Source organism: Ovis aries, chromosome 3 (genome assembly GCF_016772045.2).
Source record: "Ovis aries strain OAR_USU_Benz2616 breed Rambouillet chromosome 3, ARS-UI_Ramb_v3.0, whole genome shotgun sequence".
Classification (NCBI taxonomy): domain Eukaryota; kingdom Metazoa; phylum Chordata; class Mammalia; order Artiodactyla; family Bovidae; genus Ovis; species Ovis aries.
In genome coordinates, this window is record NC_056056.1 from 131058312 (window position 1) to 131084098 (window position 25787).

General features: G+C 43.4%; 1 protein-coding gene across 5 annotated transcripts in view; it reads right to left on the reverse strand.

Annotated features, from left to right (window-relative positions):
* Positions 1–25787, reverse strand: part of TMCC3 (transmembrane and coiled-coil domain family 3) — a 286278-nt gene that overhangs the window by 240521 nt on the left and 19970 nt on the right. Inside the window, exon 1 of one of the 5 annotated variants that reach the window (XM_060412527.1) lies at positions 5495–6225. The exons of the other annotated variants lie outside the window; for them this stretch is intronic. The gene's annotated coding sequence lies outside the window, so the exon portion shown is untranslated. Of the gene's footprint in view, positions 1–5494; positions 6226–25787 lie in introns of those variants that run through there. 5 annotated transcript variants of the gene reach the window in all.

Consider the following 25787-nt stretch of genomic DNA (forward strand, 5'->3'; position numbering starts at 1 on the left):
CTATTATCACTATGAACCTGCCAAAACCAAAACATAGCTGGGTAGAGAGGACATCCAGATGGACAGGTACTAGATATGCAAACATCTCTCTCAACAGACAGACAGACAGAAGTTTCTTGGGGGAAAAAAAAAAAACAAGAAAGGGAAGAAACAAGATTCACAGCAGTCCCAAAGGGTGAATACTGGGGAAAACCCAACAAGATCAACATGGTAAATTTCCAACAGATGCCAGCTGTTAGTGTTAACATTAATATTAAATAACATTAACTGTAAAGTTCTGAATTTATGTTTAAAACAGTAATTATATAAAAAGAGACTAATGGAAAACTGGCTTGTCTAAAATCCACAGGAGGAAAAAAAAGTTGGGAGTTTTGGTTGACCACAAGTTTAACATGTGCCAGCGGAGCAATGTAGCTGCTAAACAGCTATCCCCACAAGGCAGCCCCTGTCTGCATCAAAGGAACTGATAGGTTCAGTAAACTCTACCAGACAGGCCAAGTCTGATGTGTAGGCTTGGTGTGGGCATAGGAGATATGGATAATCTAAAGCATATCTAGCAAGGAGTGACCAGGATAGCCACAGGTCCGGAATGCAAATTAAATACAAACTAGCTGATGGAACAGGACATATGTGGACCTATAAATGTGGAAGTTTAAGGTAGCTACATTTAAATATCTGAAGAAATGCCAATAGAGGATGGCCCTATGTCATTGCATGTTGCCAAAGGTGAAAGTTACAGGGGAATGCTATGCTCCATATGTGAAGTAATTTTCATGTACTCAAAGTCATCCAATAATTGATCTCATGGGCTTGAGAAGCTCTATTTTGTTGGGCACGCTGGGCTACTGAACAGATAATTATATGCCAGCCAGAGCAATCTAAGGATCCTGTGGTGGGTCCCCAAACTAAGGATCCCATAGTTTTAAAGTCTCTTCCAGCACCAAGAACCTGCAGTTCTATGATTCTGATTATGGCTGAAATCCATCACACTAGTAGACAAAGCCCAGTGCTTATCTCTCCTCCCACTCATCTTTATGTTGTAAATGGTGAACATTTAAAAGTACTCTTGGTAGGCCTGGAAAAATTATTAAGTAACATCAGAGTCTCAAATATTAACTATTTTTGTTAAATACTTTTCCACTGTACTTAAACCCTATTACTTATCTGCAAAAAGACTTAAATGAAATGATAAAAGTGAATAAACTCTGAAGAACTCAAAGCAATATAAGGGATTTTTATTATAACTGATGGTGATCAGTAAACAGAAAAGCACCCACTGCCGCTGCTGCTGCTAAATCGCTTCAGTCGTGTCCGACTCTGTGCAACCCCATAGACGGCAGCCCACCAGGCTCCCCTGTCCCTGGGATTCTCCAGGCAAGAACACTGGAGTGGGCTGCCACCTCCTTCTCCAATGCATGAAAGTGAAAAGTGAAAGTGAAGTTGCTCAGTCATGCCCGATTCTTCGCGACCCCATGGACTGCAGCCTACCAGGCTCCTCCGTACATGGGAGTTTCCAGGCAAGAGTACTGATGGTGATCAGTAAACAGAGAAGCACCCACTAACTTTAAGTAAAAAGAAAACACTTTCATATGGAGCAGCAGTTTCTTCTTTTCTCTCAACTATAGACTTCCAAGGCAGATCTAATTTTATCTTCATCTCAAAATTTCATAAACAGAGTGCCAGACTCTTGCATACACAATTTCAACAGAGTATCCACCACAAAATATTAGCAAGAGAACTTGGAGTCTGGGCTTTGCCTTCTGTCCTCAAAGAAGAATAAATGCAGGATCCAGGGAGAATGTAAGAGTGAAAACTGGAGCACCTAAGCTAACAACAAACCAAAGACACAGGCTAAAAGACACAGCCTAAGCATAATCTACAAAAGAAACAAATAAATGAACTGGACTTCACCAAAATTAAAACCCTTCGCGTACTTCCCTGGCAGTCCAGTGTTAAGACTCCACACTTCTAATTCAGGGGGCATGGGTTCAATCCCTGGTCAGGGAACTAAGATCCCACAAGCCAAGGAGGTGTGGCAAAAATTAAAACCCTTTGCTTTTCAAAAGCCACCATTAAGAAAATGAAAAGACAAGCCACAGATGCGAGAAAATATTTTAAAATCACTTCTGAAAGGGGACTTGTATCAAGGATACATAAAGAACTCTTATAACTCAATAAGAAGACAACCCAAGTAAAAAAGTAAAAAAAAAAACTGAACAAATATTTCACCATAGAAGATATATGAATATTTAATCTAATAAGCACATATAAAGATGCTCACAATCAATTGTCATTCAGTTCAGTCGCTCAGTCGTGTCCAACTCTTTGAGACCGCATGAATCACAGCCTGCCAGGCCTCCCTGTCCATCACCAACTCCCGGAGTTCACTCAGACTCACGTCCATCGAGTCAGTGATGCCATTCAGCCATCTCATCCTCTGTCGTCCCCTTCTCTTCCTGCCCCCAATCTCCCCCAGCATCAAGGTCTTTTCCAATGAGTCAACTCTTTGCATGAGATGGCCAAAGTATTGGAGTTTCAGCTTCAGCATCAGTCCCATTAGGGAAATATAAATTAAAATGACAATGAGACATCCCTACACACCCACTAGCATGGCTACAGTTGGAAAGACAGTTTCAAATTTGTAGAGCAACAGAACCCCTCTCATATTCCAGTAGTGTGAAAGTAAAATGATAAGCCACTTTGGAAAACAATTTAGCAGTTTCTTAAAAGGTTAAACATACACCTACCATATGTACCAGAAATTGCACTCTCAGCTATCTACCAATGAATAATGAAAACATTCGTCCATATAAGCACATGCACACAAATGATCATAGCAGAGACAACACAAATGCCCAAGAAGTGCATAAACGTGGTATATCCCTGCTGTGAAATATCCAGCAATAAAAAGGAATTATCGATACATATTAGAACATGAATGAATCTCAAAATCATTATGCCAAGTGGAAAAAAAAAAAAAAGCCAGACCCAAACGACCACACATTGAATGATTTCATTTATGTGAAATTTCCAGAAGAGGTAAATTCACAGAGAAAGAAAGCAGATCAGTGCTTGCCTGGGAGTGACAGCAGAGACCAGCTGCAAACGTGCCACATTTGGTAGTGACAGACAAGTTTTAAACATGGATTTTGTTGATGGCTGTACAGCTCTATACATTTACTAAAAGTCACTGAATTTAAAACAGATGAAATTTACAGTATGCAAAATATTCCTCAATAAAACTCTTTTAAAATATAGTACAGCCCTGAGACCAATGAAAAAGTAGGCCTGGATCAGAGGGTAGATCTTTCAGTCATGTTCATTACGTACGTCATTTTCAGTTCACAGAAACATAATGGAGAAAAAGAACAAATTTCCTTTTTCTTCTGTCTTACTTATCAAAAGCAATTTCTTCAGGTATCTCAAAATTTGAAGCCATAAGTGCCAGATTCTCTTATAATGTGATTTTGAAGTCAGTGTGCCTAGAGGTTAAAGGCGGGGACTATGGGCTCAACCTGTATCTAAAAGCTGCTTTCCGACCTACTAGGCAACCCCGAGCATGCGACTGAATCTGGACCTCTGTTTCTTGTTCCTGTAAAACAAAACTCATACATAGCAGAATTCCCTGGTGGCCCAGTGGAAAAGAATCTGCCTGCCAATGCAGGGGACATGGGCTCGATCCCTGGTCCAGGAAGATCCCAGAGGCCACGGGGAACTAAGCCCATGCACCATAAGTACTGAGCCCACCGGTCACAGCTACTGAAGACCATGTGCCCTACAGCCACGCTCCTCAGCAAGAGAAGGCACCGCAGGGAGGAGCCCGGGCGCCACACCTGGAGAGTAGCCCGGCTCACCGCAGCTAGAGAAAAGCTCACGAAGCGACAAAGACTCAGCACAGCCAAAATAAATAAATAAGCAATTTTTTAAAAAACCTCACACACATCACATGGTCTAACACACAGCAAGTACTCAGCAAATGAATGAGGAAGCTATGATTCTGATTATCAGCGAATCATCATGACCATCAATATCACTGCCCCTCCCTCAGGAAGCGTGAAGTGTGCCTGACCCACACGTGTTCTCAGCATACAGTCAGTGCTCCGTGACTGCTCTGGTCCATTTAATTCAGACTCCCACAGCAGAGGCATCACCAGGGCTCCTTGTGATCCTCATCTGTTATCTTAAGGACTCCGACTTTGAAATAAAGTCCCCAGATCACCTCGCAGGAGAGAACGAAAGCTGTCCCCTCTCCTGGGAAAAGCTAGGAATTTTCCAAGGACACAACACAAAATAAATTTACTAGGTAGGCTTTTGTTATTTGTTTCTAGGAGAACTGGATAAAGAAGAAAACGTCAGCCTTTGCTCAGAGATGCCCAGCAAACAGTGGAAAAGAGCACTAGAAAAATAAAGTCATCTGTCAGAGGAGCTGGTGCAGGTACTTGACCAGACCCTGCCCCAGAGGGTCACCAACACCCACTGAGTGAAGAAGGGGCCCTGGTTCAGTGTGGGCTGCTTTCTCAGTCAACAGCTGGATCCCAGCCAAAAGCAAAACCCCTTTTTTTTATGTTTTGTTTTTTTAATCTATATGAAACGGGAAGGGAAACTGCATGGGAGTGAACTCTAGTCTATAAGACAAGCGTCTTCTGGTTCTCCTTGTCTTCCTTCTGGGCTTGGGGCCGGGGGCCAGAGCCCTGGAAAAGCATCTGTGGTATTGAGAATGAGCTTATGTTCTCTGGGGAAATGCTTGGGGAAAGGCGATAGTTAGGGAGTTTGGAAAGGACATGTACACACTGCTATATTTAAAATGGATAACCAACAAGGACCTACTATATAGCACAGGGAACTTTGCTCAGTGTTATGTGGCAGCCTGGGTGGGAGGGGAGTTTGGGGGAGAATGGACACGTGTATGTATATGAGCTTCCCCGGTAGCTCAGCTGGTAAAGAATCTGCCTGCAATGCAGGGGACCTGGGTTCGATCTCTGGGTTGGGAAGATCCCCTGAAGGAGGGCATGACAACCCACTTCAGTATTCTCGCCTGAAGAATCTCCGTGGAAGGAGGAGGCTGGCAGCTTACAGTCCATGGGGTCGTAAAGAGTCAGACGCGACCGAGCGACTAAGCACAGCACATATGCATACTGAGTCCCTTCACTGCTCACCTGAAACCATCACAACACTGTTAATCAGCTACACCTCAGTACAAAATAGAAGCTTAAAGAGGCGCCAGGTGAGCCACTTCATCACCAATGACTGGAAACGTACGATGGTTACACCTGCCCAGCCCGCGTCCCTCTCCACTGACCCACCAGCGCACACAGCCCCTAAAGAACCCAAGCCTTCCAGCACATCCCTCTGGCCGACACCTCAGAGAACATCTGGGAAGAGACACCCACAACACGACCGAGGGGCAAGTGGCCTTCAGTCTCCACACTTGCTGGTCAGCCACAAAAGCCCCAAGAACTCAAAGTCTTCGTAGGAACTATGTCATGGGACTTACCTATCAAGAGGGCCACTTTAACTCAGCATCCAAGACGACCTCATGGCCTCTATGGGGCTTCTCTTGCTCATTTTTCATTTACTTATTCTTGGCTGTGCTGGGTCTTTGTTGCTGCGTGAGCTTTCTCCTGTTGCAGTGAGCAGGGGCTACTAAGTTATGGTGTGCAGGAGTCTTCTCATTTCCACGGTTTCTCTTGTTGGGGAGCATCAGCTCTAGAGCATAGCCTCAGTAGTTTTGGCACACGGGCTTAGCTGCTCTGTGGTGTGTGGGATCTTCCAGGACCAGGAACTGAACTCGTGTTCCCCGCACTGGCAGGCAGATTCTTATTCACTGGACAGTCAAGGAAGTCCTCCTGCTCATCCAAATAGCAGTAAAATAACAGCAACAAAAATAATAAGGAAAGAAACTTCCCCACATTAAATGAGGGCCGGATATAAATGCCCTGAAATCTGAATGGATGATGCTCCTGGCATTCTGGATCTGTCCTTGAGCGTTGTCTCTATTTCGCTTTTCCACCGCGACGGCAGAGAACTTGAAAGCTGAGAAGGCCCACAGGGGACCAGAGAAGTGAAATAACTTACCCAAAGTCACAGAACATAGAAGCAACCAAGCCAAGGCTAACACCAAACCTCTTCCACACAAACTGGGAAACACTGTTGTTCTGAATTACAATCCACCCTCTCCATGAAAGCACATGTCCCTGACCCAGAAAGTGCTCACAGGGGGACTATAAAGAGAGCTGATGCCAAGGTTCAAATCTAGTTCCGCCCCGTACCAAAGTGTGTGACTGCAGGCAACTTCCTTAACCTCAGTTTTCCCATCCATCATAGGAGCCTGACAAGCACTAACCCTGTAGGCTATTCTGAGAATGAAATGTAACAACATGGTCTCTAAAATAGTACCTGATGTAAGCAGTATAAAACTCAAGATCATCACCATTCTGAAACAGAGGGGAAGTGAAAGTGGAAATGGGGATTAAATGGAAAAAAAAAAAAAAGTGAATGTGTGATCATTAAGTAAGTAGAACACGTTGCGACCATTTAACTTCAAAAAATTGAGACACACCAAGAGTCATGTTGACAGTAGCTAGTGGGGGGTACTTCCCTGGTGGTCTAGTGGCTAAGACTCTGAGTTTCCAATGCAGGGTGCCAGGGTTCAATCTCTTGTCTGGCAACTAGATCCTACATACCCAAACTAAAGAGTTCACATGCTGCAACCAGGATCTGATGCAGCCAAATAAATATACATTAAAAAAAAAAAAAACACCAGCAGCTGCCAGGAAAATGAAAGCAAAACAAGGACATGTTTACTAAAGGTACAAAATGACTCCAATTATGTTAAATGATCATACCTATACCCACACATTCATACACACTTCAGAAAGAGAGTGAAAGAAAATAGATAAATGAAAATAAATGAAACATTCTGCCATTCTCTGAGCCATGGGATTATGGTTGACTTTCATTATCTTCTCTGTTTTCCAAGTTTTCACTCTGCAGACATGTACTACTTTAGAAATCAACATAAAGGCGAGTTTTAAAAATTGTATTTAAAGAAGATACTTGACCCCAGGCCAAGTCTCAAATGGCTGAAGGGCTGTTATAGAGCAGCTGCAATGGGGTGGGTGGAGCCCTAAGAAGCCAGGCCTGTGTTCAGGCCTGTATTTGGGAGGGAAGCCCCAGAGATGGAGATGGGGGACTCTCAAACCACCAAGCAAATGTGAAATTTGATGCCTGAAGTAACAGGTCAGGGACCAGGAGAACTCTTTAATAGGAACAAATTTCAAAAAGAAAAGAAAATGGGAGTGATGACTTCGGCAGTCCCTAGTTAAAAAGAGAGATATGAAAGCCTGGGAAAGGGGGGGAATGAGAAAAATTCCGGAGAAAGCTAACCAGCAGCCAGTTGTCTTTCTCTGGCTGAGACAGATCAGTCGCCAGAACTAAAGAGAAAAGATCAAAATGGCTGTAAAAAAAAAAAAAAAAAAAAATGGCTGTAAAAAGGAACAGTGGGCCCCTACTGGGGACAAGGCTGGAACAAGCCACCTGGGCTTGGTGTTTCCAGCTGCTCTCCCAGTCTAAGACCATCCCCCATCCTCAGTGAGGACCAAGAATGCCCTTCTTTCCAGCAGCCAGATGGGAGACGTGCACCTGCTGACTCTGGGACCGCTGACACAGACATAAGCCAGAGAGCCCAAAAGAACTTCCCGCGGGGCCTAAGGAGATTGCGTTAGCCTGCAGTCTTTCTCTACACATCTTCCTGGCCTGTTTTTAGTCTCCAGTTCTTCAGCTCGAGTTCTCGATTTCTTGTTGCTCATGTGAAGGGCAGACAAATGGGACAGAAGAACAAGACACACAGAACAGGTGGCAAAGGACAGCATCGCCCCACCCAACATCTCCTGTTCAGCGTCTCCCTCTCCCCTGAGAAGCCTCCAACCTTGCGATCAGCTGAAGCAGAGCACATCCTCCCCCCTGCCCCAACCCCAGCATCTCTGCATCTTTCCCCCACACCGCTCTTGGTGTGCTCAAGAAGGGCCGCTATCTAGGATCACTGCATGTCAAGGTTCATCCAGACCACTCACCAAGTTTCCCTATTTCACAGATGAGAAAAAGGAGGCAGAAAAAAGAGGATTCTGTGTCTGAGCCTATCAAAGTCAGATGAGATAACACACTATCCCCAGACCATCTGATTCATGGCCTTGCCCGAGGTCACAAATCTGTGTAGTGAAAGAACCAGGACAAGAAGGTTGTTAGCCTGCTGCCTGCCCCTTCTCTGGCCTGTGAACTGGACTGCACTCTCCACTGCTCACTGTAAAAGCTCCAGCCCAATTCCAGGCTCCTCCTGGGAAGACATCAATGAAGAAATAATCCAGAAGGTAACTCAAATCCAGGTGTAATAGACAGGAGTGACGCTCCTTCTAAAAGGACAACTATAACAGAAATGTCTCAGTCCAAGAAGTGGCCCTACAAGGGTGGACTGTTAGCACCTGTGATGACCTATGGATGAAACATTATGAATATCTGCACAAAGTATCATCCCCAAATATCAATATATATGAATAAAAGTATTATTAATTACTCAATTGTTTTAAAATGTGCCTACAAATTTTTTGAGATTCCTCCCTCTAGAAGATGGAGCTTAAACTCCCTCCCTCTCCCTAAGTGTAGACAGGACTCAGTGATTTCTCTTCTAATGAACAGAATATGGAAAGGAAAAAAAGAGTAATTTAACAGCAGCAAAATCTGACAGATACCACCTCATGACCAAGCGATCGAGGTTAACATCACCAGTGGTGAATCACGCTGATGTCATGTACTTCCTGACCTGATACAATGACCAGGACATATCACTTCTATTTCACTCATTGCTATAATCTATAACCTCAAACTAACCACAAGAAAACACTAAACAAACCCAAATCAAGGGACAGTCTGCAAATTACCTGATCACTACTCTTCGAAAAAGTGTCAAGGTCATGGAAGGCAAGGGTAGATAAAACTGAAGGAGAATAACCACACACGACAATTAAATGCAATATGAATCGGATCCTGAAACAGAAAAGAATATTAGTAGAAAACGTGGGGGAATCTGAAGTCTCAATAAAGTCTACAGTTAGTAATTAAAGTCAAGAGCATTGTAAACGTCTTAGTTTTGACAAAGGCACCATGGTTACATAAAATGTTAATACGAGGGGAAGGCAAGTGAAGGATGTGCAAAGATTGTCTATACTATCAACATATAACTATTTGCAGACTCTTCTGTAAATCGAAGAATATTTCAAAACAAAACTGATGCTTCAGGAAGCTGCACTGTGCTTACGCTAAAGGCTTCAGGTCCCCACAAAACCCCTAGGAGTCTGAGAAGCTACACATCTCTCAGCTGTCACCTCTTGCCTAACACCATAGCCGTGACAATGACACATCATCAAGAAATGGCACGCAGCATCCTAATTATTCAGCTGCTTTACCCCGCAGACCCTTTCTAAACTCCATTCTGATAAGGAGAGGGATGAAAACAGCGCTGAGGCTCTGAGCACGGCGAGGCTCCAGCTTGTTGCTTCTGGTCCCATCACTCAGCACTTTGCTAGTTTCCAACACAGGATGAGTTACTGACACACCCAGAGGACACATTCTGAGTGTGCATCAGTATTAATTCATTTACAGAGAGGGTTTTGCTTCCCTTCCTCTCCTTCTAGAAACAGCCTGATTTAATACTTCATGCTCCCTCAGAGATAAGCTGTCACTAAACCTTCAACCATCCATGACTGAGAAGATAAAATCTTCCCAATAACCTTGAAGGAAAACATTTAAAAGTTCTCATCATCTAAATATATGCATTTTATTTCATAGTCCAGTTCTATAATCTTTGGGTGAGGCTCTTTTGTTTCTTCTTTATTTTTAAGATGCAATGAGGGATTTGTTTGGTGGGCCAGTGGTTAAGAATCTGCCGGCCCAGGCAAGGGACACGGGTTCAATCCCTGGTCCGGGAAGATTCCACATGCCGAGGAGCAGCTAAGCCCATGTGCCACGACCACTGAGCCTGCACTCTACAGCCTGAGAGCCGCAACCTCGGAGCCTGCGTGCTGCAACGGCTGAAGCAAGCCTGCACACCCAGAGCCTGCGCTCCACAAGAGAAGCCACCACAACGAGAAGCCCACACACCACGAGAGAAAGCCCGCAAGCAGCAGCCAAGGCCCGGCACAGCCAAGGATGAGGAAATAAAAAGACATAGAAGACACACCGCTTGTACCAATGCCCACAAGTTCACCACCCCTCCTGTATCCACATGCTTTTTCAACATTATGTGGCTTCCTCCACCAAGCGTGCGGGGGTAGGGAGCACTATTTTCCCTACCCCTAGAAGTTGGGCTGGTCTTGTAACTTGCTCTCACCAATAAAATGTGGCAGAATTGACAGCATGCTGGTTTTGAAGCTGGGCCCAAGAGGCTTTGTCTCTTTTCTGCTCACTCTCCTGGAACAGTCACAAGACCAAGCCAGGGCTAGTGGGCTTTAGGATGAGAAAACTCGTAGCATGAAGATGAGGTCTCATGGCTAGACCCCAGCCAACCCATCAGCCGACTCAGATACATGAGCAATTGCAGCCAAGAACAGAACTGCCCACCTGACTGAGGCCACCTGCTGCTGCTAAGTCACGTCAGTCATGTCCGACTCTGTGGGACCCCACAGATGGCAGCCCACCAGGCTCCCCCATTCCTGGGATTCTCTAGGCAAGAACACTGGAGTGGGTTGCCATTTCCTTCTCCAATACATCAAAGTGGAAAGTGAAACTGAAGTTGCTCAGTCGTGACCCCATGGACTGCAGCCTACCAGGCTCCTCCATCCATGGGAGTTTCCAGGCAGGAGTACTGGAGTGGGGTGCCATTGCCTTCTCCAGAGGCCGCCTGAGCCCAGCCCAAACTGCTGACCAGCAGAGTCACAAGCTACATAAATAAAGTCACTTAATTTGGGGATAGTTTATTGCACAGTAAAACCTAGCCAATACAATGGAAGTGTGCAATTTTAATGCTATTAATTTTTCTGATCTTAAAAGTATTACATACTTATTGGGAAAAGCTTAGGAAAAACAGAAAAGGAGAAAATTACCACCCTTATGGCAGAAAGTGAAGAGGAACAAAAAGCCTCTTGATGAAAGTGAAAGAGAGAGCGAAAAAGTTGGCTTAAAGCTCAACATTCAGAAAACGAAGATCATAGCATCCAGTCCCATCATTTCATGGGAAATAGATGGGGAAACAGTGGAAACAGGGTCAGACTATTTTGGGGGGCTTCAAAATCACCACAGATGGTGACTGCAGCCATGAAATTAAAAGACGCTTACTCCTTGGAAGGAACGTTATGACCAACCTAGACAGCATATTCAAAAGCAGAGACATTACTTTGCTGACTAAGGTCCATCTAGTCAAGGCTATGGTTTTTACTGTGGTCATGTATGGATGTGAGAATTGGACTGTGAAGAAGGCTGAGTGCCCAAGAATGGATGCTTTTGAACTGTGGTGTTGGAGAAGACTTGAGAGTCCCTTGGACTGCAAGGAGATCCAACCAATCCATTCTGAAGGAGATTGGCCCTGGGATTTCTTTGGAAGGAATGACGCTAAAGCTGAAACTCCAGTACTTTGGCCACCTCATGTGAAGAGCTGACTCATTGGAAAAGACTCTGATGCTGGGAGGGATTGGGGGCAGGAGGAGAAGAGGACGACTGAGGATGAGATGACTGGATGGCATCACTGACTCGATGGATGTGAGTCTGAGTGAACTCCAGGAGTTGGTGATGGACAGGGAGGCCTGGCTGTGCTGTGATTCATGGGGTCGCAAAGAGTCGGACACAACTGAGTGACTGAACTGAACTGAACCCCTAATTTAGCAGTACAAAAAAACCAATACTCTGGTATATTTCTTTCCAATCTTCAGTGCGTATGAGTGAATGAAAATGGGATCAGTTTCGTTATGATTCTATATCTTGCTTCTCCCCCACAAATATTCTAGAAGTTTTTATTCTGTGAAAACAATTTTTAATAATTTAATAATATTATCATAGATGTACAATTTATAAATCACAGTGGCTCAGAGGATAAAGAATCTGCCTCCTCTGGTGACTCAGATGGTAAAGAATCTGCCTACAATGCAAGAGACCCGGGTTCAATCCCTAGATAGGGAAGATCCCCTGGAGACGGGAATGGCAACCCACTCCAGTACTCTTGCCTGGAGAATCCCATGGACAGAGGAGCCTGGTGGGCTACAGTCCACGGAGTCACAAAGAGTCAGACACGACTGAGCAACTAACTTGCACAATTTCACTTTCACAGTTTAAACCTGTGCCATATATTTTGTAGTTACTGTAAAATGAATAAAGTTATTTTTTCATTATTATAAATAATGCTGTTCACTGGAGCACAGAAACTAGCCCCCTGCACACATAGCACGCTCGCTTTCGGGCAGAGATCCATTGTGTTCGGTTCACCCCGTGGTCTACCGTGTTTCCAGAGTCTGGGCAGGCGGGGCTCTCCCCAGCGAAAGAAAGAGAGGAAACTCTTGATTAGTCTAAGCTGCAGGCTAAATCCTTCTTATCACCAGTTACTGTATGGTCCATTTAATGCCATTCTGGTCTGTGAGACAGGAGAAGTCTTCTGGGAAGCTTTGGAAAAAGTTTTCCTGATAGAAAGACATCTGTGCAGGAAAGAAAGGTCCCTTTTCTCAGCTCCACCTATCAGTGTGTGAGAAAGTATTGCCTGGAACTGATGCTGCCCTTTGTGACCATCAGGAGCTACACCTGAGGGGAAGAGTCAACAGGTAAATATAACCAAGCAGGAAGAGGAAAGAACCCATGTCCTTTTGGCTGGGGCTGAGTCACTGAATTCCCTGGAAACACGCCACCGCTCACAGCAAGACAATAAACCTGAATCTCTTCTTGCTTAAAGCATTCTTAACCAGATTTTCTGTTTCCTGAGGGCAAAGGGACAGAGACTCTTTAAACACTGTAGCAATGGACCTCTTCTTCAGCACTCTAGGGGCTTATATAAAATCTATAAAAATAACTGGGTGAAAGGACAAATATAAAGTACTCAATATTCTAACATCCAGACCACTGATGTAGTTCTCACTTGTTGCAATTTTTAAAAAAAAAATCTCCTAGTAACTTCCTTTATTCACCTAAGTCACCTAAGTCCAAGGATGTGAGAGTTTTTCTTTGGGTTTTGTGTTTTTGGCACTACTGTGATTGGGAGCATTTTCCCATTACAGCCAACAGACTGTTGCTGATCCATAATACTGGTATTATTTCTTAGGTATATACTCACAAGTTTACTGATGTCTCATTAATTCCAGGAGTATCACCATCTGGAATGTTTTTATTGGTATATAATTACTTTGCTTATTAAAAAAAAACCTTTCTTATTGTCAGCTACACTTTAAATACACGTTTCATGCTTTACTGCCCAAGCAAGCGATGCCAGAACAATAATGAATATCATCTTCGGTTTTTCAAACTGAAATCGCTAGTGCTTCCCACTAAGCAAGATGTTAGATGCTAGTTTAAGATACATGTACATGTGTGGATCCACACACATACATTTTTATTTTTTGGTGTATCCTTAGATAGAAATGATCCAAGGAAACATCTTATTTCTCTAAGAATTTTATTTTCTAAGTTAAGAATGGGTGTGCACAGTATGGTCTGTCGTACTGGAATTGACTTGGTCTAATTTACAGACTTCCTAAAAAAACTTCTTTATATTTCTGACATAAAATGTGATGCCAACATCTTGAATGATTCTTCTCATTAGACTTTTCCTTTCCATGTCCTTTATCAGGTTTTTTAAATCACATGACTAGGGTAGCTCTTCTATTTGAGAATGATAGCAAATATGCAACATGGAAATTACCTGATATTTGGAAATTCAAATAAGGTCCTAAGTAAAATTGCCTTAGGAACCCATTACCTCGTGGCGAGAGAGGAAAAACCCCAGCAGATCATGGTAAACAGTTTGGAAAGAAGGAAGGAAGGACCGTCACTGAAACGCTGGAATTACTGACATTTCTAGAGCTGCTGCTAGACGAAAAACTATAGAATACTTGCCTGGTGTTGGGACTTAGCTCTGCCTTTTTGTTGTTTTGTTTTATTTTGTTCCATTGCACCAGAGACACTTCTCCATGTTCCAGACTGGATTACTTAGGAGGGCAAAGAAACCCTTAGTTTCTCCATGTGGAAACACAGAGCCAAGCACCTGTCCATTTCTCACCATCTCCATATGTATCAATCACATACTTTCACAATAATGTTGTAAAATAAGCGATACAGACACACCACTGATACACAATAATAAGTGCTGACAGCTCCTACTGTTGGATATGGTGATCAGATTAGGTAGCTCTCCTGATCTTGGCTGGAATTACTTACCCTGGTATAATTGTTACCCTGGAGTCAGCTGGCTCTTCACTGATTTAGGAAGTTCTTGGCTAGGAAAATTAGGGTCATTTGGCTCTGTTCTGAAAATATTCTCATGGTAATGATGGAAGCACAGCAGAGCAAGCAGAAACACTTAATGCCTCTTGAGGCCTGGGCTTGGAGCTGAAACACCATTCATCACTACTACAGCACTCTGATGCTGCTGCTGCTGCTGCTGCTAAGTCACTTCAGTCGTGTCCGACTCTGTGCCACCCCATAGACGGTAGCCCACGAGGCTCCCCCATCCCTGGGATTCTCCAGGCAAGAACACTGGAGTGGGTTGCCATTTCCTTCTTAAAGTGAAGTTGCTCAGTCGTGTCCGACTCTTTGCAACCCCAAGGACTGTAACCCACCAGGCTCCTCTGTCCATGGGATTCTCCAGGCAAGAATACTGGAGTGGGTTGCCATTTCCTTCTCCACATGGCCGAAGCGAAAATCACAAGGCCAGGCCAGATTCAAGGGGTGAGGAAATGGAGTCTGGAACTGAAAAGAGGAGCGGTGAGAACTACCCATGCTTGCGATCAGCCGCATCTCCTCTGCCTTCGGCTCTCTGCGTCTAAACATTAGTGACAGACACCACATCCTTTCCACTCACATCTCGCCACCACGACATTTGCCCATAAATCACCCTTTCCCCCAAGAAGAGATAGGCTGTTTTTTCGTCCCAACACTTTAGCCGTCTCAGGGACCCAAGGAAGCAGCTAGGCTTTCTGCTCAGGGGAAGGAACAAGAACTGCTAAGTGAGCTGGTAAAAAGTTGTCCCAGAGGAGAGGGCAGGGAGGTGAGAGAACAGAGACTCTGGCAGACCACAGAGACATGGCTCGGCATGGCTCATGCAGAGTGGCTGCTGGGGCCCCGTGTTCTGCATCTCTGCCTGTCAGTGAGTTAAGAACACAGGAAAATTAAGTTTAGGGCTACAGAGTACTCCCCTTAGAGGTGGAGCTTCTCCCTGTCAGCAGTATGTGTCAAGATGGGCAAGTTTGAGTTAAAGGCTGTGCAGTCACTAGCTGCCTGATCTTGGGGGGCTCTAGACCTCTTGTTCTTGCTGTTTAGTCATTAAGTCGTGTCCAACTCTTTCTTGACTCTATGGACTGTAGCCCTCCAGGCTCCTCTGTCCACGGGATTCCCAGAACATGGACAAGAACACTGGAGCGGGTTGCCATTTCCTTCTCCAGGGATCTTCCCAACCCAGGGATCACACACGAGCCTCCTCTGTCTCCTGCACTGACAAGTGGATTCTTCACCACCGAGCCACCTGGGCAGCCCCCAGACCTCTCAGCACACTGATTACAAGCAAGGGGTTGGGTAAGTCTCAACCTTTCAGCACCAACATTCCATGGCTGTGGATTTTGTTACCAAGCTGAACTCTCTTCATATATACTCTCTCTTCAGGTCAACCTGTAGTACAACTGGTTACAATTTTAAAGATCAGAGGAACACTACCAACAGCATAACCTTAAATCCAACCTCTCAAGATATGGGTTCTGCCATCCTAGATGATCAAAAGCTGCCAAAGGACCATCGTATAAAGGAAACCAAAAGTGTATATTTTTCAGGGCAGTGCAGGTTCACTTTTGATTGAAGAAAGACTCAGATTTATTTTAAGCAATTAACACTGCTGATTTTTTTCACATTGAGAATTACTATTATCTCCCCCATTTCAGTTATTTTTTAAAAATTCAACGTATTTTTTGAATAGGTGATACATGGACATGGAACTAAACTCGTAAGTTATAAAATAATACAAAGTAAAATGTAGGCTTCCATAGCATTCTTATTCCTAAAATACTCAATTACCCTCCCCCCAGGGACAACCATAGCTATCAGTATCCTATACATAGAATAAGTGCAAGCATTTGTATATCATGTGTGTACACTTGGGCAGACACACACACATACACACTCTTCCTTTTAAAAACTAATAAATGGCATTATACTAAAAATATTGTTTTACATCTTATTTTTTTCCCTTTTAATGGCATATATTGGGCATTATTCCACATAGAGCTGCCTCATTCTTTTAAAAGACTGTATTATATTCTGTTGTATGGCCATTCTATTGCTCAACCAGTTCTCATAATGAATATTTAGATTATTTCCAATATTTTGGCATTTCAAACAAAGCTACTCTGAGTAACTTTATACACCAGCTATTTTGCATAGATGCAAGCGTACCTAAGGATAAATTCCTGCAAGAGGAATTCCTCTACCTGTTGATAACTGTGTGAGTTTCCCTGGAAGCTCAGCTGGTAAAGAATCTGCCTGCAATGCAGGATACCTGGGTTCAATTCGTGGGCTGGGAAGATCCACTGGAGAAGGGATAGGCTACCCACCCCAGTATTCTTGGGCTTCCCTGGTGGCTCAGACGGTAGTGTCTGTAGCTTGGACAGATAAAGCCAAACCACTTCCAGATCAGATGATGGCAAATTATGATCCACAGGCCAAATCCAGCCATGAGCTAAAGATATTTTTGCATTTTTAAAGAGCTACTTTTTTAAAGAGGAAGAGGAGGAAGTGGTGGGTGGGGAAGAAAGTTTGACAGTGACCTCACATGACCTTTAAAGCTTCAAATATTTACTATTGGGTTCTTTACAGAAAAAGTTTGTTGACCCCTTCTCTTGGGCAACTTATATTCCCACTAGCAATTTGTGATGAGTGTTTCTCCACTATTTCAGTTTTAATCTTTGGTCAAATTAAGATTTAAAATAATGCTTCGGGTTTTGTTTCAGTTGAAGAAAAATTTGAAGGACCTGTAATACTTCACACACTGGCACTATGGTCTTTCCAGGAGAAAAACATAGCTTGTCAAATATCAGCTGACACTTGAATTGCTCCTGATTCACTCTGTTGACAAACTCGAGGCAGATTTAGGACTAGAACCTGGGTCTTCTGCCTCCCGGTCTTACACACCTTTCTCCTAAACCACAATTTTCACATGTCCCGAATCCCAAAACTAATCAAGAGAACAACTGGTCCAACCAACACCCCAGCCCACTCTCTACCTTCCCCATCTCACTGGGGTCCAATCTGTTTATTTCTCATCCAAAATGTGTTTTCAGTCCTCTTCACTGGGTTGGGGGTACGGCAGGGGATGACACCAAGAACAAAATAGGAAACCTTCTCTCTTCTAAGTACCTAGAGAATTCCAAATTCATAAAGGACCAAACCCAACCATCCATGCATTCTAAATGTGTCTTTTTTCCACCACTCTTTATAAATAGCCTCTACCTCACTCACTCTATTTACGCTTCCAGAGTCTGGCTGCTCCTGTAGTGCCTGTGGTGGAAACACACACAGGAGTTTTCATAGACACTTAAGAATTCATGAACAGAGGAGCTTGGCAGGTTACATTCTATGGGGCTGTAAAAGAGCCAGACACGACTTAGCGACTAAACACACACACACAAGAATTCATACGCTGTGTTAGTTAATTTTACGTTGTCAACTTGACTGGGTTAAAAGAAGCCCAGAGAGCTGGTAAAATATTATTTCCGGGTGTGTCTGTGAGGTTGTTTCTGGAAGAGGTGAGCATTTGAACTGACGAACTGAATAAAGCAGATGGCCCTCCCCAGAGTGAGTGGCCACATGCCAATCAACTGAGGGCCCGCACAGGGTGAAAAGGCAGATGGAGGGCCAGTTCCCTCCCTGCTCGAGCTGCGACATTCATCTTCTCCGGCTCCGGGATATCACATCGGAACTTCTGATCCTCTGGATTTCAGACTCAGATCAGAATTTATACTACCAGCAGATTCTCAGGCCTTTGGGATGGGACTGAATGATACCACTGGCTTTCTTGGTTCTCCAGCTTACAGACAGCAAACCATAGACTTTCTCGGCCTCTATAACCACATGAGCTAATTTTTATAATAAATCTCTTGTATATATATTTATACATATCCTATTCATCTGGTTCTCTAGAGAACCCTAATATATCTGCTTGCATGGAATTTGAGGGCCAAGTAAACGTCAACGGCCCTGGATATGGAGCAAGAAAAACATCTCATCTCCGTCAGATCCAGCCTTCGCCTTCCTCTGCCCTCCCTGCTCTCCTAGGATTCAGCACTCATCTTTCTCCAGTGTGCCAGGCACTGCTCTCTTGCCCCCATGACTGCTCACCCACAACTTCAGATGGGAGCCAGCCTCATTAAGCACCACCCGCCACGTGGATGCAACACAGCTGCTGGCGGAGATCCGCCAGCCTCCGCGGCACAGATACCCAGACTCTGGTCTGTGCCTGCTGAGCACTATCGTTTCCAGCTAGCCCTGTGGCTAAATCTAAACGATTCTCGAGTTGGAAATGCTTCCTGTAGTCCTCCCAACATCATAAAAGAAAATGCATTTGAGAGCAGTCACCACTGATAATAGCTTTAATAAATACATTCCGTCCTATTTTCAACTAAGATTTTAGCTTTCACCCAGCAGGGCTTTAATGGAAGTCCTAAGCCGGAGAGCAGCTCATTGAAAATGGAGAATATCTTTTTTAATGAACCAAATAGAAGGACTTTTGTTGCCATCCTAGGTTTTCTTTTTCAAGTCTTCCTGGCCCTCATCATTCTGAAACGCAGTTGAAGATGATTCTTTTCCCTCACAACACCATGTACTCCCTCCCCTCTGCTAATTCCTACCTCCAATTTGTATTCTGTTATAGAGTCGGACACGACTGAAGCGACTTAGCAGCAGCATAAAGCTTTTTAATAGGACTAGTAATATAAGAAAGAAACTAAGTAGTAGGTAGAATATTTTGTTCCTTATAATAGGCTGTGGTCAAAAAAATCATGCAAGTTCTCACCAGGATGCCAAGAAGGGAGACATATACGCCAAGAAGGTTCCACAAGGGGACTCGGATGTGATCTCTCTCTGCCGATACCTCAAAATAACCTCTTAAGGTTCTGGCAGCAGGCTCTGCATAATACCACGTCTCTATCAATCAGCTCAGTCATGCAGATATGATTTAGTTAGCTCCCAGGACAACAGGATGTTTGGCTGATGTTTGGAGACAAATGAGGAGGCCGGTCCTAGAGACTGCCTAGCTCCACACTGAGGCTCAGAGGGACTAGCCTGCCTTCTACACTAAGCTGTCAGCTCCCTGGCTTGTATGGACATTTTTAAGGTGCTAGATTGAAGACCAGAGGAGGAGAGGGAGGCAGAGGATGAGACAGTTAGGTGGCATCACCAACTCAATGGACATGAATTTGAGCAAACTCTGGGAGATAGCGGAGGACAGGGGAGCCTGGCGTGATGCAGTTCACGGGGTCACAAAAGGTCGGACATGACTGAGCGACTAAACAACAACATTAACCCATTAAAGGAGTGAGCATGAGATGGCGTGGTTGAAGCAGGCCCTCCCACAGTCGTGCAATGGTGGAGGTCAAAGCTGCCCCGGGGGTTATGAAGAAAAGCACTAAGCTAAAATGACACAGCACAGAACAGTGAGTCAAACAGGGCGGATATGTGTATATAAACACATACTTGTTTACATATACATATATTTGTGACATGCCACATGGTTAGTGGCTTTCTCTCAAAATTTTATTCATTCATCTGTTCACTCATTCAGCAAACAGATACTGAGGGCTCACTGAGTGCCAGGTATGAATACTAAGAACTAGGGAAATGATGGTAAACTAGATAACTTCTTATGGAGCTTACACTCTAGTGTTTACAGCTTAGCTAAGAAAGAAATTTATAACTAATGCCCATTAAAAGAAAAAAAAACCAAGTAGTTGGGAAAAGTTGATATTCTGGACAATTGAGAATTATCATATATACCATAAATGGATTCTCAGCTCACAAATAAGTAGACTTACCTATAAGTAGTCTACTTACAACTGAGTAAATCAAAATAACAGTTCTGCTCATTCCAGGAAAAAAAAATGTTTCTTGAGGACAAGCTGCGTGCTAGTCACTGAGTTGAAAGCTGGATTACAAAAATGACTGATAAAGTGGTCCAGTGGCTAAGACTCTGTGTTCCCAGTGCAGGGGCCTTAGGTTCAATCCCTGGTCAGGGAACTCGATCCCACGTCACAACTAAAGATCCCACATACTGCAACGAAGATCCAAGATCCTGCATGCCCCAACTAAGATCCTGCACAGCCAAATAAACCAAAACAAATTTTACTTAAAATACTATAAAAATAAAATTAAAATAAATATTTTTAAAAAAAGAATGGGAGGGAGGAAAGACATAAGGTTTGGAAAGAGGGCAACACTTAAGACTATGAGCAGAGTCTTAAAGAATGTTGAGTAAGGCAGTGCCCAGCAGGCAAGGGGTTGGGAAGTTCACTTCAGATGGAGGGAAGAGAATGCACATTCCCAAGAGAAAACAGTGCCGTCAGAGGGAGCAGACAGTGCATCTGGGCAGTGGCTGAAGATAAGCCTAGAAAAGGAAACAGAACCCACATCGAGAGCGGCTCTGTACACCCTGACGACACAGCTGCACTTTATCTGGCAAGCAGTGGAAAGCCTCTGCTGTGTTCTGAACACAAATGGATTAAACGATTAGATTTATCTGTTGAAATATTTCTCAGGCTGAAGTGGTATGCACGTCACTCATTTCTGAAGGTGTGGCTGAGGGTATAAGACTGGAGGAAGGGAGAATGGGGCAGGAGAGCAATGATGCCGTGGCAGGAGGATAATGACCATCATCTGTTCTTAGCTTGATTGCAAGCCAAAGGGAGTGTAACTGAAAACTAAAGAAAGATATCCAAGAAGAGGCCATCCATTAAAGTCTGTCCAGACTCTTCATTAAAGCAAAACAGAACAAAAAGCAACCTAGCATCACATCACAAGATGAATAAAACTGCCGGTGCCTTTAGACCTGTTAACTGCATCGAGAGATTCCCAAGAAAAGAATATTGATGAGAGTAAAACAACTTTGTGCAAAGATGTTTTTAAGTCTACTACTCAAATAGCCAACAAATGAAAATAATCCAAATGTCTAAAAATAAGCAACAGTTTAAGTCAGCTGTCATCAACATGACTAAGTACCAAATAAATATTAAATACAGCCATAACTAAAAAAAAATAACTTATAACTAAATGCATGAATAAATACATAAAAGAAAACAAAAAATATATAGCTGTAACTATCCCCATACACTATGTGAGGGGCAAGCTTCAGAATAAGATACATACAATGCTTATAACCATAAGTGCCCAGTATGTGTCAGGCCTAATGCTAAGTTCTGAGAATCCAAAAATAACACTGGGAAAGCCAAACTCAGACAGTTTTAGCAATGCAAGAAATTCCAGACAAAGCTGGTCACCTCATGGTGCAAGAGAGAAGACTTGCCCAGCTCAGAGCCAACGCATAAACACAATACGATTGTGGGCATTCAAATCAGCAGAAGAACTCAGTTACAAATCTGATCACCCCCAAACACGCACCTATTGATTTTATTAGCTTACCCTGGACATGAAGACAAAAACTGTGAGACTTATGATGTGTGCGTGTGTGCTAAGTGGCCTCAGTCAGGTTGGACTCTGAGATGTTATAGACTATAGCCTGCTAGGTTCCTCTGTCCATGGGATTCTCCAGGCAAGAATACTGGAGTGGGTTGCCATGTCTTCCTCCAAGGGATCTTTCCGACCCAGGCTTCAAACCCCTGTTGCCTGAAGCTCCTCCCTGCCGGTAGACTGTTTACTGCTGAGCCACCGGGGAAGCCTGCGTAACCTATAATGAAGAACACTCAAATCCCCAAGACCTTGGTTTGAGAGACAAAGATTTAAAAGTAAGAGGGTGGCAGTGGAAAGGAAAGACAACAAAGATTCATCCAACAGTATTCAGCTCCTGAGGAGGATTGAGAGAAAAGAACCAGATATGCTGTCAAAAGACTGAAGCCTCCACAACTGGGAGAATGGTCATGGGGTTCCCTAAAACAAGAGACCCAAAGAGAAGATAAAGTTTGAGAGTAAAAACTAAGCTTCATTGTTGTTGACATTCAATGTTCCTCATTTGGGAAACGAGAGAGAGAAGTATGCAGGACTGTGCTAGAAAATCACTTCTGGAGATTTGGAGCCATAGGGTAGAGATTCAGAATCCAAGTTATTCTTATGGAGACAGCTGAAACCAGAAATGAATACTGGACCACACGCATGAACGTATCTACCTAACACTCCTAAAATGGAGAAGATACACCTCTTTTAGCCCCTCAAATATTCAAGCATCTACTCACTTTCAAAGTAGTAGTGCTATCAAATCAATAAAATAAGTGGAGTAGAGATGTTTGGATAGCATCACCGATTCAGTGGACATGAACTTGGGCAAACTCCGGGAGACAGTAAGGGACAGAGAGGCCTGGTGGGCTGCAGTCCACGGGGTCACAAAGAGTCAGACACAACTAGGCGACTCAATAACAACAACAAAATGGAATAAAGAATGACAATACAATAACCTGTGGAATAAAGGATCAGTCTACACACAGAGTAGATACACCGATCTATTTTTCCACGAGAACCATTCTCTACTTTTATGGTGAACATAATTTGGAAACATGGTTTGATTAATAACAATTAATATGAGGGACTTGTCTGGTGGTCCAGTGGCTAAGGCTCCGCATTCCCAGTGCAGGAGGCTGGGGTTCAATCCCTGGTCAGGGAGCTAGATGCCACATTAGTTGTGGCATGCACAACCAGGAGTTTGCATACTACAACTAAAACACCCTGTATGCTACAACTAAGATCTGCTGCAGCCAAATATATATATATATATATATATTTTAAGTAATAATAATTAACATGAAAGCTAACTTTTTCTGTAGCCATATATTCAGAACCACCCTCCTACTAAAAGGACTGTGGGACTATGTCTTAGGTAAATTTCTAACAACATATCTGGAGGATAGCAAACATTTAATATTTATGAAAGAAATTTTGCAAACCAAGGACTACTTTGTATGGTTCTCAAACATGAGGAAGTTGCAGAGTGCGATATATGAGAGCATTTGAGTGTATGTACATACTACTGAGTTCTCCTGCTGAAAACAATCTGGACTGCCAAAGTGGAGGTGGGTGCTTTCACTCATTTGAAATCTACAATTACTCATATGTAAATCAGAGGCAATGCAAGGAATGTGAGAAACTCAGAATCAATGTATCTTTTTAGTACTACTGAGTTTCTTTTTGGGTTTGTGATCTGTGTGTGCCAACACTACAATTGTGTTAGTTCCAGAAATAACTCGGAAAAACATTTTCAGTGATGAGCTTTGAGCAGCAAAACTGGAAAGGATATTGTCGATCTAGTGTACATTCAGGGTGTGCTGAACGTCCTGCTCTTTCTCTCACATGCATGCTTCAGAGCACAGATGTGAAAACAACGCGGTAAAACTCAGGACTACGGGGAGAGAGCTGAAGAAGGAGAAACACAATTTGGGTACTTACTCTGGGTTGGATATCAAATCACCAGTTCTCCTATTTCCACTTGCTGAAACACATTCCCAAGAAGCTAAAGTGAAAATAATTCTTGTTCTTCCTGAGCCTCTATGTTTGATTCCCTTTTTGTCTGTGAAGACAAATGGCATGAACTTTTAAGGGGAAAGTCCAGACGAGGATTAAGAGGGAAGTTCTGGTTTTCTTAAATCAATCAGCTGAGGCATACGAACAAAGCAAAGCTTCCCAAACACAACACAGTTACCTAGGGAACCTGTTAACAATACAGACTTCTCGGCCCTCTCAGAAAAATTCTGATTCAGTCATTTCTGGAGGGGGACTGGAAATCTGTATTTTTCCAAAGCCCTCTCCACTCCCACAAAGGATTCTAATAACCAGCCAGGTGTGTGAGCCATAAACCAGAAACTGTACTCAGACTCAGCAAATAACAGTAACAGTTTTCACGTGGGCAGCATCTCAGAGTTTACAAAGGCCACATCCACATAAACTACCTCATCACCATGTCACCGATGATGAGGTTCAGAGTGGTCCGAAGTTCAGAGTGGTCCAAGGTCCACCAGGCTGTGTGTATCACATCTCAGTTCAGAAGCCACAGTATAATAACACATCTCCACTGCACCATTACTCCAGAACCAAATTTCTGAGCACTGGTGAATTCTAACCTGATCTTGAGCCCCATTTCCCAGAGTACCCATGTACCCGACTGGCAAATCACTGTGGTGCACCCAGACAATTCTTACAGCTGCCTGTAGTTCAGAAAGACTATCTGCATCCCAAGTGACCACTTCTTCCTATACAAGCACTAGCAAAATCTATTAAATGGAAGGTTAATAAATTTGTAGAATGCACAGCTTGCAACATTCTAATTTCATTTTATAACTTGTAATGATAAATTATCTGAAGATAAAGAAGACAAAGGTATCCACTTCAGAAAATAAAGTGAGGCCCACAAGCCTCACTACTAATTTCCATAATAAATTTCCATAATTCTAGTTAATGAAACTCATTAGGATCCTGAAGCATGAGAACAAGATCCTTTGTAATTAGAGAGGGTGCTATGAACAACAAATAAAGGTAAATGGGTGGATGTGTGTGTCTAGGCAGCCAGAGAGACAAGCAGGGAAATGAACTATGAAATATCTTGGTTTGGAATGGGTTCCTGGTTTTCTGGCCATGTGGTTCGGCATAACTTCTGAGTGCTGTGGCAAGAAAAGCCGGTTCACATACTGGAAGACAAACTGCAGACACACCTGGGACACAGGCAAAAACCTAATGCTACCAGAAAACCAGGGCCAGATCCAGCTGCCTATCTTGTGTGTGTGTGTGATCCATAAGAGGCTTTAACATGTTTAAATGACTGAAAAAATCGGAAGAATTTTATTTCATAATGTGTGAAAATTATGTGAAATTAAGATTTCCGCATCCATAAATAAAGTTTTACTGGGACACAGCCACACCTACTCATTCTGTGTCTTATGTATTGCCTATGGCTGTTTTCACTTGCAGAGTTAAGTAGCTGGAACAAGAAGCCATATGACCCAGGAAGCTCTAACTATCTGGCCCTTCAAAGAGAAAGTCTACCAATCTCTGCTTTAGGGCAGGTGTTAGATTACTTCCTGAAAAATGACTCTGATCATAAATAAATAAAATACTGAACTTAGAATTATCTCAGATTTATTTTCTTTGATATTGACCTTAAAAGCATAGATACCAACCATCAAGTAACCTCTGCCTGGGTGTCCTGATATTGAACTGAAACTATTCCCATGGTTTCTGAATCCAGAAGTAGGAGCAGGTGAGGGCTTCTGCACATTCAACTCCATCATTACAATGACGGATGCATGAAGAGGCAGCCAAGCAGGCTAATCCTGCAGGGCTCTCTGCATGGGCTGGGTCCGAGCCTTCCTTTTATTGAGGGGTGAAGAGCTTTTTACCCTGTCAACAAATATCTC